General features: G+C 40.7%; 1 long non-coding RNA gene across 1 annotated transcript; it reads right to left on the reverse strand.

The window, feature by feature from the left end:
- Positions 1-291: 291 nt before the first annotated feature.
- Positions 292-5185, reverse strand: LOC129480322 (uncharacterized). The gene is made up of 3 exons (XR_008656990.2): positions 5094-5185; positions 3146-3294; positions 292-454 (listed from the first exon to the last, which is right to left on the reverse strand). It is a non-coding gene; the product is annotated as an uncharacterized lncRNA (long non-coding RNA).
- Positions 5186-9789: the final 4604 nt, after the last annotated feature.

Consider the following 9789-nt stretch of genomic DNA (forward strand, 5'->3'; position numbering starts at 1 on the left):
ATTAATGATACTGAAAAAAGTCACATATTATGAAATTCGCTTTGGCAAATGGTAATCTGATAAAACAGAAATCTCTAAAAGAGAAAGTTTTCTGCAGAACTAATTCTTAGCTTAATTCTATTACATATGGATAAAGGTGCCATCATCTACAGTTTAAGTAACTTATATAACCATTTTATCTTCTGACCACTTTCTAAAAAGTTTACTTGAGAAATTCAGAAAAATTTAAACACACCAACTGTTTCTGATATCCTTTACGCTTGCTTGCCCTTCAGTCATGTTCCAACTCCAGAGTGTGCATAGCCTTTAATTCAGTGTAATAAATCATGAAATGATTTTTTCTCAGCAAGACAAAAGGGACATTACTTGAAATGTTAGCATGGCATTGGAATAGTGGGGAAGGCTGATGCAATTATCCAGAAGGTCTGTTTATTCCTTCTTCATTCTTCTGTACCTGAGGAAAAAAATTATTATTCAGCACAGTGAGCTCTAGCATTGCATCAAGAGTGAGATTAGAAAATACTGATTTATAAGGAGAATTGTAGCTGGAATAAGAAATTCAGATAAGCAAAATGACAAAGCAAAATGACTTTTAAATTTTTTTGTCTTGCTACTCTAGTCTGTTTCTTGCTGTCTATGTTTAAGTTATATAATAATTAACATTAAGAGTTTTGCTATTTATATCTATATCAACTCCCACCCCAAATATATAACTTTATATTCAGTTGCTGTTTCATCTTTGAAGCAAGAGAATTCTAATGTAGACATATAAATCATGCTGTCGCATGACAAATGTGCCATAGAACATTAGGCCCCATGTCCTGGGAGGGAAATAAATAGCCTTTGAAGGGTACAGTGTTCTTATAGTCTAAAGCAAATACTGAGAGGTGGAGGTCCTTATCTAGATTTTTACTTTTTTTTTTTTTTTTTTGAGACAGAGTCTCACTCTGTCGCCCAGGCTGGAGTGCAGTGGCATGATCTCGGCTCACTGCAACCTCTACCTCCCAGGTTCAAGTGATTCTCCTGCCTCAGCCTCCTGAGTAGCTGGGATTACAGGCACGTGCCACCACGCCCAGCTAATTTTAGTATTTTTAGTAGAGACAGGGTTTCACCATTGATCAGGCTGGTCTCAAACTCCTGACCTTGTGATCCACCCACCTCACCCTCCCAAAGTGCTGGGATTACAGACGTGAGCCACCATGCCAGGCCTACCTTTTCAACATAAGTAAAGTTTACTGGGCTTCCTTGAAATAGATAAATTCAAATTTCTTGATTTCATTTATTTTGTAAAAGTATACCAGTCAAATAAAATGCTACAGATTGGAATCCACGTGAGCAGAATGCAATACAAATCTTGCTGCTACAAGGGTGCACTCCTTTTCACGCGTGCTCTTGGACCTTTCCTTTCAGGCCACATGTTTTGAGACGCAGAATAATTTATTAGTTAGCAGAGCAATGCCATATTACCAATATGACTGATTTGAATTGAAAAATCAAAGTATTTTGTATTGCCCTTAGAGTAATCTGTTAAAAGAGGCAGACGGTAAAACAGGTGTAGGGGCTCATATAATAGACATATGCAGACTTTCTCTGCACACTCATTACAACACAAAATGCCAACGAGCAAAAAAAAAAAAAAAAATGAACAAGGATTTAAAATACCTGAGGAGCATTTTAGAAATTGTAGTATTTAATTCTGGTAAGCAGGAAGCTGTAATCAGTCTATTTTACTATATACTTAAGCAAGGTAATAACCATTGTGAGCCATTTGATTCTCCAGACAAATCATAATTCCTCTAGTACATCTTCTAATCCCTTTTGATAAGATTATCCCCAAGTTCTTTAAAGTATATTTTCTTTTTATACAAGAGACCTGGATTAGAGTCACGGATTCCTAACTTCAACTAGGCCAACTTTCCTCCCACAGAGGGAGGGACAAATTTAAAACATTCTTTTAAAGGTATATTATAACTAGTCGACTTAACGTTATTCAGAAATGTTCAGAATTATATAGAGAATGGTGGTATTTTTAATAAAAATACCGTACGTTACAATTTTAAAGTTCATGTGTGAAATTGATAGTTATGAAATGTTTTTCATCACATTTCAAATTTTGACCATTAAACTTTCCTATCAAGAGCTATGTATAAAAGCTCTTTTATATTTAAGCTGTTTTTAAAAGTAAACATTGGGCCAGGCATGGTGGCTCACGCCTGTGATCCCAGCACTTTGGGAGGCTGAGGCAGGCGGATCACGAGGTCAGGAGATCAAGACCATCCTGGCTAACAGGGTGAAACCCCGTCTCTACTAAAAATACAAAAAATTAGTTGGGCGTGGTGGCACGTGCCTGTAGTTTCAGCTACTCGGGAGGCTGAGGCAGGAGAATCGCTTGAACCTAGGAGGCAGAGGTTGCGGTGACCCGAGATAGCGCCACTGCACTCCAGCCTGTGTGACAGAGCAAGACTCCGTCTCAAAAAAAAAAAAAAAGTAAACATCGATAAACCAAGAGTTAAAAAACCAAATTTCCTTGCAATAAAAGTATGATAAAATGTCACTAAAATACCATAAATTAAATTTGTATATTATTAATTATAGTTTTCAAGCTAGAATTAATAAGAACCCCGGTACCTATTTTTGAATCTTAATGAGATACCCAGCAAGGTGCCAAGGTTTTTCTTTGGTAAATATGAACAAGATATGAAATATGAAAGCACCTGAATTTAAGATAAATAAACCTTAGAGGTCATTGGGTCGAACTTCTTTAATTTGCACAGGAAGTTTAACCTGGGAATGACATAGAATATTTAAATATCCAGGCATTTTCCCAGCACTGCTAATAAAGGCCAAACCCCTCAATGATGAATACATGTTGCAAGTCGTTTTGATCTGATTGCAAACATGCTGATTCATATTTTCTATTGACTAATCGGCATGACATTGCATTACATACTAAGCTAAAGGAAAGGCATTCTGAATCACCTCCTTTGTACAGGAGCAAATCTGGACTTGCAAAGAGATTTGCAAATATGAGCTAGTGCTAACACTGCTAAATCTAGTACCTAGGAAGTTACGAATGAAGAGCAAAGAGATCTTGACCCTGCCTTGTTAATGCTGAAATATCAAAGCAAGTCCTCAAGGATCTTACTTGCATTAAGGGCCTTTTGGTCTTGCGATGGAGAGGAAACTGAGGTAGAGCCTTCTGAACTGGAAATGGGAACTCAAAGTATGATGATTAGGGTCCCGTGATAAACGAGGGTTAAAACATCTTTAGTTCTTCAGAAATATGCTGTAGGGCTATAGGAAATGTTCCCACAGTTAGATGGAAGTGAGAGGGCCCTACAAGGATCTAGAGGAAGGTAAAGTAAATAGCATTTATTTAGAACTTACTACATGTCAGACACTAAGCTAGATTGCTTACATTAAAATATTTTCTCGACTCCTCGAAATTCTATGAAATAGATATTTTTCTCTGAATGTGTGAGTTTAAGTTCCTTTGAGAAGGCCGCACATAGAATACATATGTTTATTAGTGGGTAGGAAAGATTTCTACTCCAACCCTAATAGAGCCCAAATCAGCTATGGTTATAGAATAGTGATAAAATGCACACTTTCCAGAGCCAGACTAGCTGGGTCCAATGCTGGCAGGCCAGCTGAATGATGGAGAGAAGTCACTTCCTGTAAGCATTAGTTTTCTCTGCTGTAAGACAGAACTGATAGAGTGTTTGTGGAAGTGAAACCAGGTAATGTGGGTGCAGATCTTAGCCCAGTGCCAGGCACCCAGTGAGATCTCAGCCCCCAGCTCTTGCTTGTATTATACATCTTTCCAGCAGATGGAGCAATAAACCTATAAAAGCAGGGTTCTTGAGGGACCCAAAGTCCCAATCTCCTCAGAGGGACAACTGGAAATGTTACAACTTAGGGAAACACTGTTTCCTCTTGGAGAAAGCATTATGATGGCTCATAGCAAACAGTTTGGTTTGGAGCCAACTTCAGAAGACCCAGAAAACCAGTACAAGATCTGGGGACCTCAGAAATCTGTAAGAGGAACACTGATACATGGAAGGCCAGCAACCTTGACAGTGGGGACCAAGACAGCTAGTGTTGAGTCAGCTGAGCAGCACTGCCTGCAATATTTCCTCAGCTCATCACAAACTTCCCAATGTGGAGGGAACTGATCTCCTGAGGCAAGGTGGGGGAATAATAATGATAATAGCTAACACAAATATTACCATCTCAGAATAGTGTCCTAAGTTAGAAGGAAACTGAGTGGTTAAGTAGCCTTCCCAAGGTCTCAAAGTTAAAAGTGACGAAGTGGCCGGGCGCGGTGGCTCACGCTTGTAATCCCAGCACTTTGGGAGGCCGAGGCGGGCGGATCACGAGGTCAGGAGATCGAGACCATGGTGAAACCCCGTCTCTACTAAAAATACAAAAAATTAGCCGGGCGTGGTGGTGGGCGCCTGTAGTCCCAGCTATTCAGAGGCTGAGGCAGGAGAATGACGTCAACCCGGGAGGCGGAGCTTGCAGTGAGCCGAGATTGCTCCACTGCACTCCAGCCTGGGCGACAGAGCAAGACTCCGTCTCAAAAAAAAAAAAAAAAAAGTGATGAAGCTGAGAGTCTTAGTCATTATGGGTTTCTGCGGAGGTCTAGAGACACCATCTTAGCTCCCTGGTGCTCTCCTGTGTCCCAGTGAAAGAGTGTCTTAGTCTCCCCAGGGGTCATGGCTTTGAAAAGAGCATGACACGGAGGAGGAATCTTGTTTTTATAATTTTCTGTCTCAAGTTTCTTCAGGGTCCCTCCACAATAAAGATACAAAAGATTATTCTCTATATACCCCAACCTCTTTGTCCTTCTCCAGCCTCACCCCAAAAGTGTTTTTGTTTGTTGTTTTTGTATAATTATGCTTCAGAGTTATGTTTAGAAAGTTATTCAATGGAAACAAAAAAACAAAAAAGATTTGTTGATGTTTGTATCATTGAGGTTCAGTGAAAGAAGCGGAAGCACTAAGAGATATATACATATATAATAATTTTTAACAGATAGTTGACTTCTCAGAATCGTGAAAGCGGGCTTAGTAGTGTCTGTAAACGGTCACCTTTATGTCTTGTCAGAGATGTTGGAATCAGAGCGACTCCATCTTGAACAGCTGCTAGGTAAAATAAGGCTGAGACCTACTGTGCTGCATTCCCAGGAGGTTAGGTGTTCTTAGTTACAGGATGAGATAGGAGGTTGGCACAAGATACAGGTCATAAAGACCTTGCTGATGAAACAGTTTGCAGTAAAGAAGCTGGCCGAGGCTGGGCGCGGTGGCTCACGCTTGTAATCCCAGCACTTTGGGAAGCCAAGGCGGGCGGATCACGAGGTCAGGAGATCGAGACCACGGTGAAACCCCGTCTCTACTAAACATACAAAAAAATTAGCCGGGCGTGGTGGCGGGCGCCTGTAGTCCCAGCTACTCGGAGAGGCTGAGGCAGGAGAATGGCGTGAACCCGGGAGGCGGAGCTTGCAGTGAGCCAAGATTGCGCCACTGCGCTCCAGCCTGGGCGACAGAGCGAGACTCCGTCTCAAAAAAAACAAACAAAAAAAAAGGAAAATAGTAACAAGGTAGTCTATAAATTCATAGATGGTAGTTTTGACAGAGACACTAAGGAAATCTAAGGCAAATTCGTATCCACTGTGTCTATTCCAGTAAAATGAATGCCTTCCTTAATCAAAGCAGCCCATTGCCATCAACCTGCCCCCATGTAGCTTGCGGATACCCTTGGGGAATGGTGACATATCAGTGTGATCACATTGGATGACTGATGGGGCACTCATTAGTGGCTATGGTCATATTGGCCTCAGTAAGTGGAAATATATGTATATAACCTCCATCGTACCACCATGACCACTTTATTCATCAACTGATTACATGAGGCCTGAGGCTCACTGACATTCACCAAAGGAATCATTCTCTTTCTTGATTGTTATAATCCTTCTATAGTGAAGTCACTCTTTGGTGAGCATCCACACACAAATATCTCCAAAGCTTATGCCCACTTGACCATCCAGCAAATGCACCCAACAGACTGCATTAGCTGCAGTCCGAGTTGCTGTACACCCATCCTTTTGGTCATCTCTCCTTTCAAACTAAATGGACAGCCAGGTATGAACCCTGAATTTGTGTCCACTGAAAAAATTTTCTTTCCTCGCTCCCTTTCAGGGCCTTCTCAGAGGAGGGCTGTAGTGCAGCAGTCATACCTCTTGGACTAGTTCCTGAATTTTCCTTCCTCAGGAAACTGAGCATAGGGATCTCCCCATGAATCCTCAAAAACAGGTTGAGAAAGAAAAGACTGTTTCTGAAGTAGGAGCCATGGGTGTCCTGGCAACTTTTTCACACAACTTACTTGTGCCCTCAGGGCCCAGTTCCATCTGATGATGGAGTGCTGGTGTGCATGCCTGACTTTATGGTATGATGTATAGGATTCCACCAGATCACGAAGGGCAGTTCAAGTCACATGGTAACTAGGCAGGTCATGATCAGATGTTCAGTTTCTACTGAGATTCAGTAGCAAACCAAAAGCTGTTCTCAGAAGGAGACTATAGTTTTTCTGCAGAGAATAGCCTGCCTTTGCTCCAAGATCCTAAGTGCTTTGTTGTGTGTCACCTTTAGGGGCCTGATGTAAGCTCCAAATAGAGAAGTTCTCTATCTGTTATTGACACTTTGAGCATCAATGGATTTGCTATGTCATATGATCCAAATGTCAGAGCAGCTTGCACAGCAGTTGGACCTGTTGCGAAGCATTCCTTTGTTCTGAGCTTCACTCAAAGTTATTGACCATCAATAAATGTGTCAGTGTACCACACACAAATTCCAAAGACACCTATCAGGGTATTGTTCATTTTTCTTAGTGATTGGATGGGCCATGTACAGTAACTGGTTCTTCACACTGAAAAGGATATCTCAGCATGGCCCATACCACTGAATAACTGGAAATTTTGCCAAGCTAGCATACTAATTTTTTGTGAGATTTATTTCTCATCATCTGGCATGTAAGTGTCCTACCGATGTGCTCCTTCATACCTGACCCAATTAGAATTATATAATTGATATAATGGATGCGTATGTTCTCTTGTGGAAGGGAACTGTGATCAGGATTCCTGGGCTAGAGATTATAACTTTTTGCTGGGGAGCTGCTATATCCCTGAAGTAGGACACAGTGTACTATTGGCCTTGCCAGATGAAAATATACTGTTTTTTATAGTCTTTATGCAGGTCAGTAGCTATATACCAGAGAGCAGGGGATGTGTTGCTTTGCTCCAGAAATGAAACAGCAGCTGCAATTTGAGTTTCCATTCAATTAAGTTTCCTTAATTCACTGTCATTCTCTGAGATCCATCTGTCTTCTGCATAGGCCAAATAAGCCAGTCAACTGATGATGTGGTGGGAATCATAACCGCTACATCTTTCAAGTCCTTCTTCATGCCACTAATGTCTGTAGTGCTTCCAGGAATGTAGTATTTCACTTAGTTTACACCCAATTCATGAAGAGGCAGTTCTAGTGACTTACCTCTCTTCACAGGTCAGGAAACAAGTTCTTGGGTATGTCTCTTCCAATTATGCATTTCAGAAGTGGGTAAATGATGACAGAGGATGTTTGGGGACCAACTGGGTCCACTGTGTGAGAAACTAAGCCAAAATCCATTGATCACCTGACCTCCAAAAGCCCCTTATTTGACTGGTGGACCACAGTGACATCTTGGATTTCCGGGATTTAATGTGATTTCAGAGCCAGTGTCCAGTAATTCCCTTAAAATATGCAAAAACCCTGGTCAATGGATGCAAGTCCCATGGAGCAATGCTGGGCAGTGATTAGCATGATATATTTGTGGCAAGATCTTTCCTCAAGAGGACCCAGCTTTCCTTCCATTCAAGGGGATCTGAGTATGTAAAGTGGCTCAAGTTTGGGAAATGATTAAGAAGCTGTGGCTCTGTTTTCATAAATCAAGTTCACTGGACTTAGAGCTTTTCTGCTTTCAAAATCAAGACTTCAGTACCACCTACAGTTGATTCTTGTTATTCACAGCAGTTATGTTCTATAAAGTCGTCATGAATATTGAATTAGCAAATACCGGACCATTGCTCTTAGGAGAAATATAGCATTAGGTTCCTGCAAACCTCTGGTCACAACTTTTTATCAATTGATCAATATATAACCTTATTTTATGTGCGTTTCTGTTTAAAGATACTTGGCCTATTGGCCAAGAGCATTACAACTCATTCCTGAGCAGAGTTTATCTAAGATGTATTTTTTTCTGTAACGCACAGCACAGCCTTCCTGCACTAAGGAACACTACATAGCACTTTAGTACTATGATGGGGGCCATTTAAACAGCAAAATCAATCATTAACAAAAAGCACAAAAATGCAGAAAATGTGCCGCTACACAGACCATGAAAAGATCACTTGTTTACGGTATGAGAGTTGAGACAAGAAGGCATAGCTAGGCCTTCTTAGAGCTCAACTGAGAATACGTGTGTCTGTGAATCAATTTTTTTGCCACTCTGCACACATTTATGTCCACGAATGACCTCAAAAGCAGTGCCAGTGTTAATTTTGATGTTACATAAACTTTAGCAAGTAGGTGAATTTGCAAATACAGAATTAATGAATAATGAGAATGCACTCTATTTTAGTTTATGGAACACCAAAGTTAATTAGTCAATGCCAAAGAGCTTTGAGCTATACTCTTCTGATTATGACTTTGGCTCTGCTGTCTATTGTGATAAGCATGCCCACTTTGTCTTTGTCAATTAAGTGCTTCCATTTGTCCCCTGCCACCATGAAACCTCATCATCCTCATTACTTCTAGGAATCCCAGTCTGATGGCAGCAGTCCCATGGTAAGATCTGGTCTGCAGAGAAGAACCATCACAGAACTCTCCAAGAATATATTTATCAAAGCCATGTGGAAGAGAGTATCCTCTGGACCATCCCAGGATGGTAAGCAGATCTTACATGATAAATCCATTCTAGCATTTCAATTTTCATAAGCCTTTGAATTCCTTGTTCTTCTATGTATGAAGAAGATTTGGGTATTTAATGTTACTTAGTGTAGCTGCATTTAGATCTATGTATCAGTCAAGCAGCCAACCAAGGGGTTAGAACAATTTCTAGCTGCTCTCAAGCTAAGACATTAAATTTGGAATTTTTGCTAAGTGGGTTCATATCATTAAGTTCCCTGACCCAATTTAATATTTCTTCCTTAAAGTTCCTTTCCCACAGATATTCTCCAGATTTTTGTCACTATAAATTGGAAAAAAAACGTGCAATTCTTTCTGTCTGTATTATACCTCTTCAAAGGTTATGCTTTTACCATACCCACTGGTGTCTACTGGGACTTGAGTTTGGTTCTAGGTCTAGAAGCAAGGAGAGGATATGGAGGTATATCCTGAGAAGGATCAGCAGTGCCTTGCAAGTCAACCCACCCAGGGTAAGCCCTTACAGGTTCTTCAGACAAGGAAAGGCTAAACACCTCAAGCAAGAATAAAAGGGCTGCTTCAACTGACAAACAAGGCTTAGGGAAATATAGGGGATCAAGCACTCCAGCATCCTCAAATCTGCTCATATGTCCCCACCCCTATTTTCACAAACCCACTCCTTGCCTAATCAATGCCTTAACTTTAACAGGAGACCTTATGTGGTTGGGGAATCATTTGCATTGCAATTCAGTCATGCTCAAGATTAAAATTTGATTTTGAGTTTCACAAATCTCAGCTCTATAACTACAAAACATAGAGGAATCATAGAAG

The sequence above is a fragment of the Symphalangus syndactylus genome, chromosome 4 (assembly GCF_028878055.3).
Source record: "Symphalangus syndactylus isolate Jambi chromosome 4, NHGRI_mSymSyn1-v2.1_pri, whole genome shotgun sequence".
Taxonomy (NCBI): domain Eukaryota; kingdom Metazoa; phylum Chordata; class Mammalia; order Primates; family Hylobatidae; genus Symphalangus; species Symphalangus syndactylus.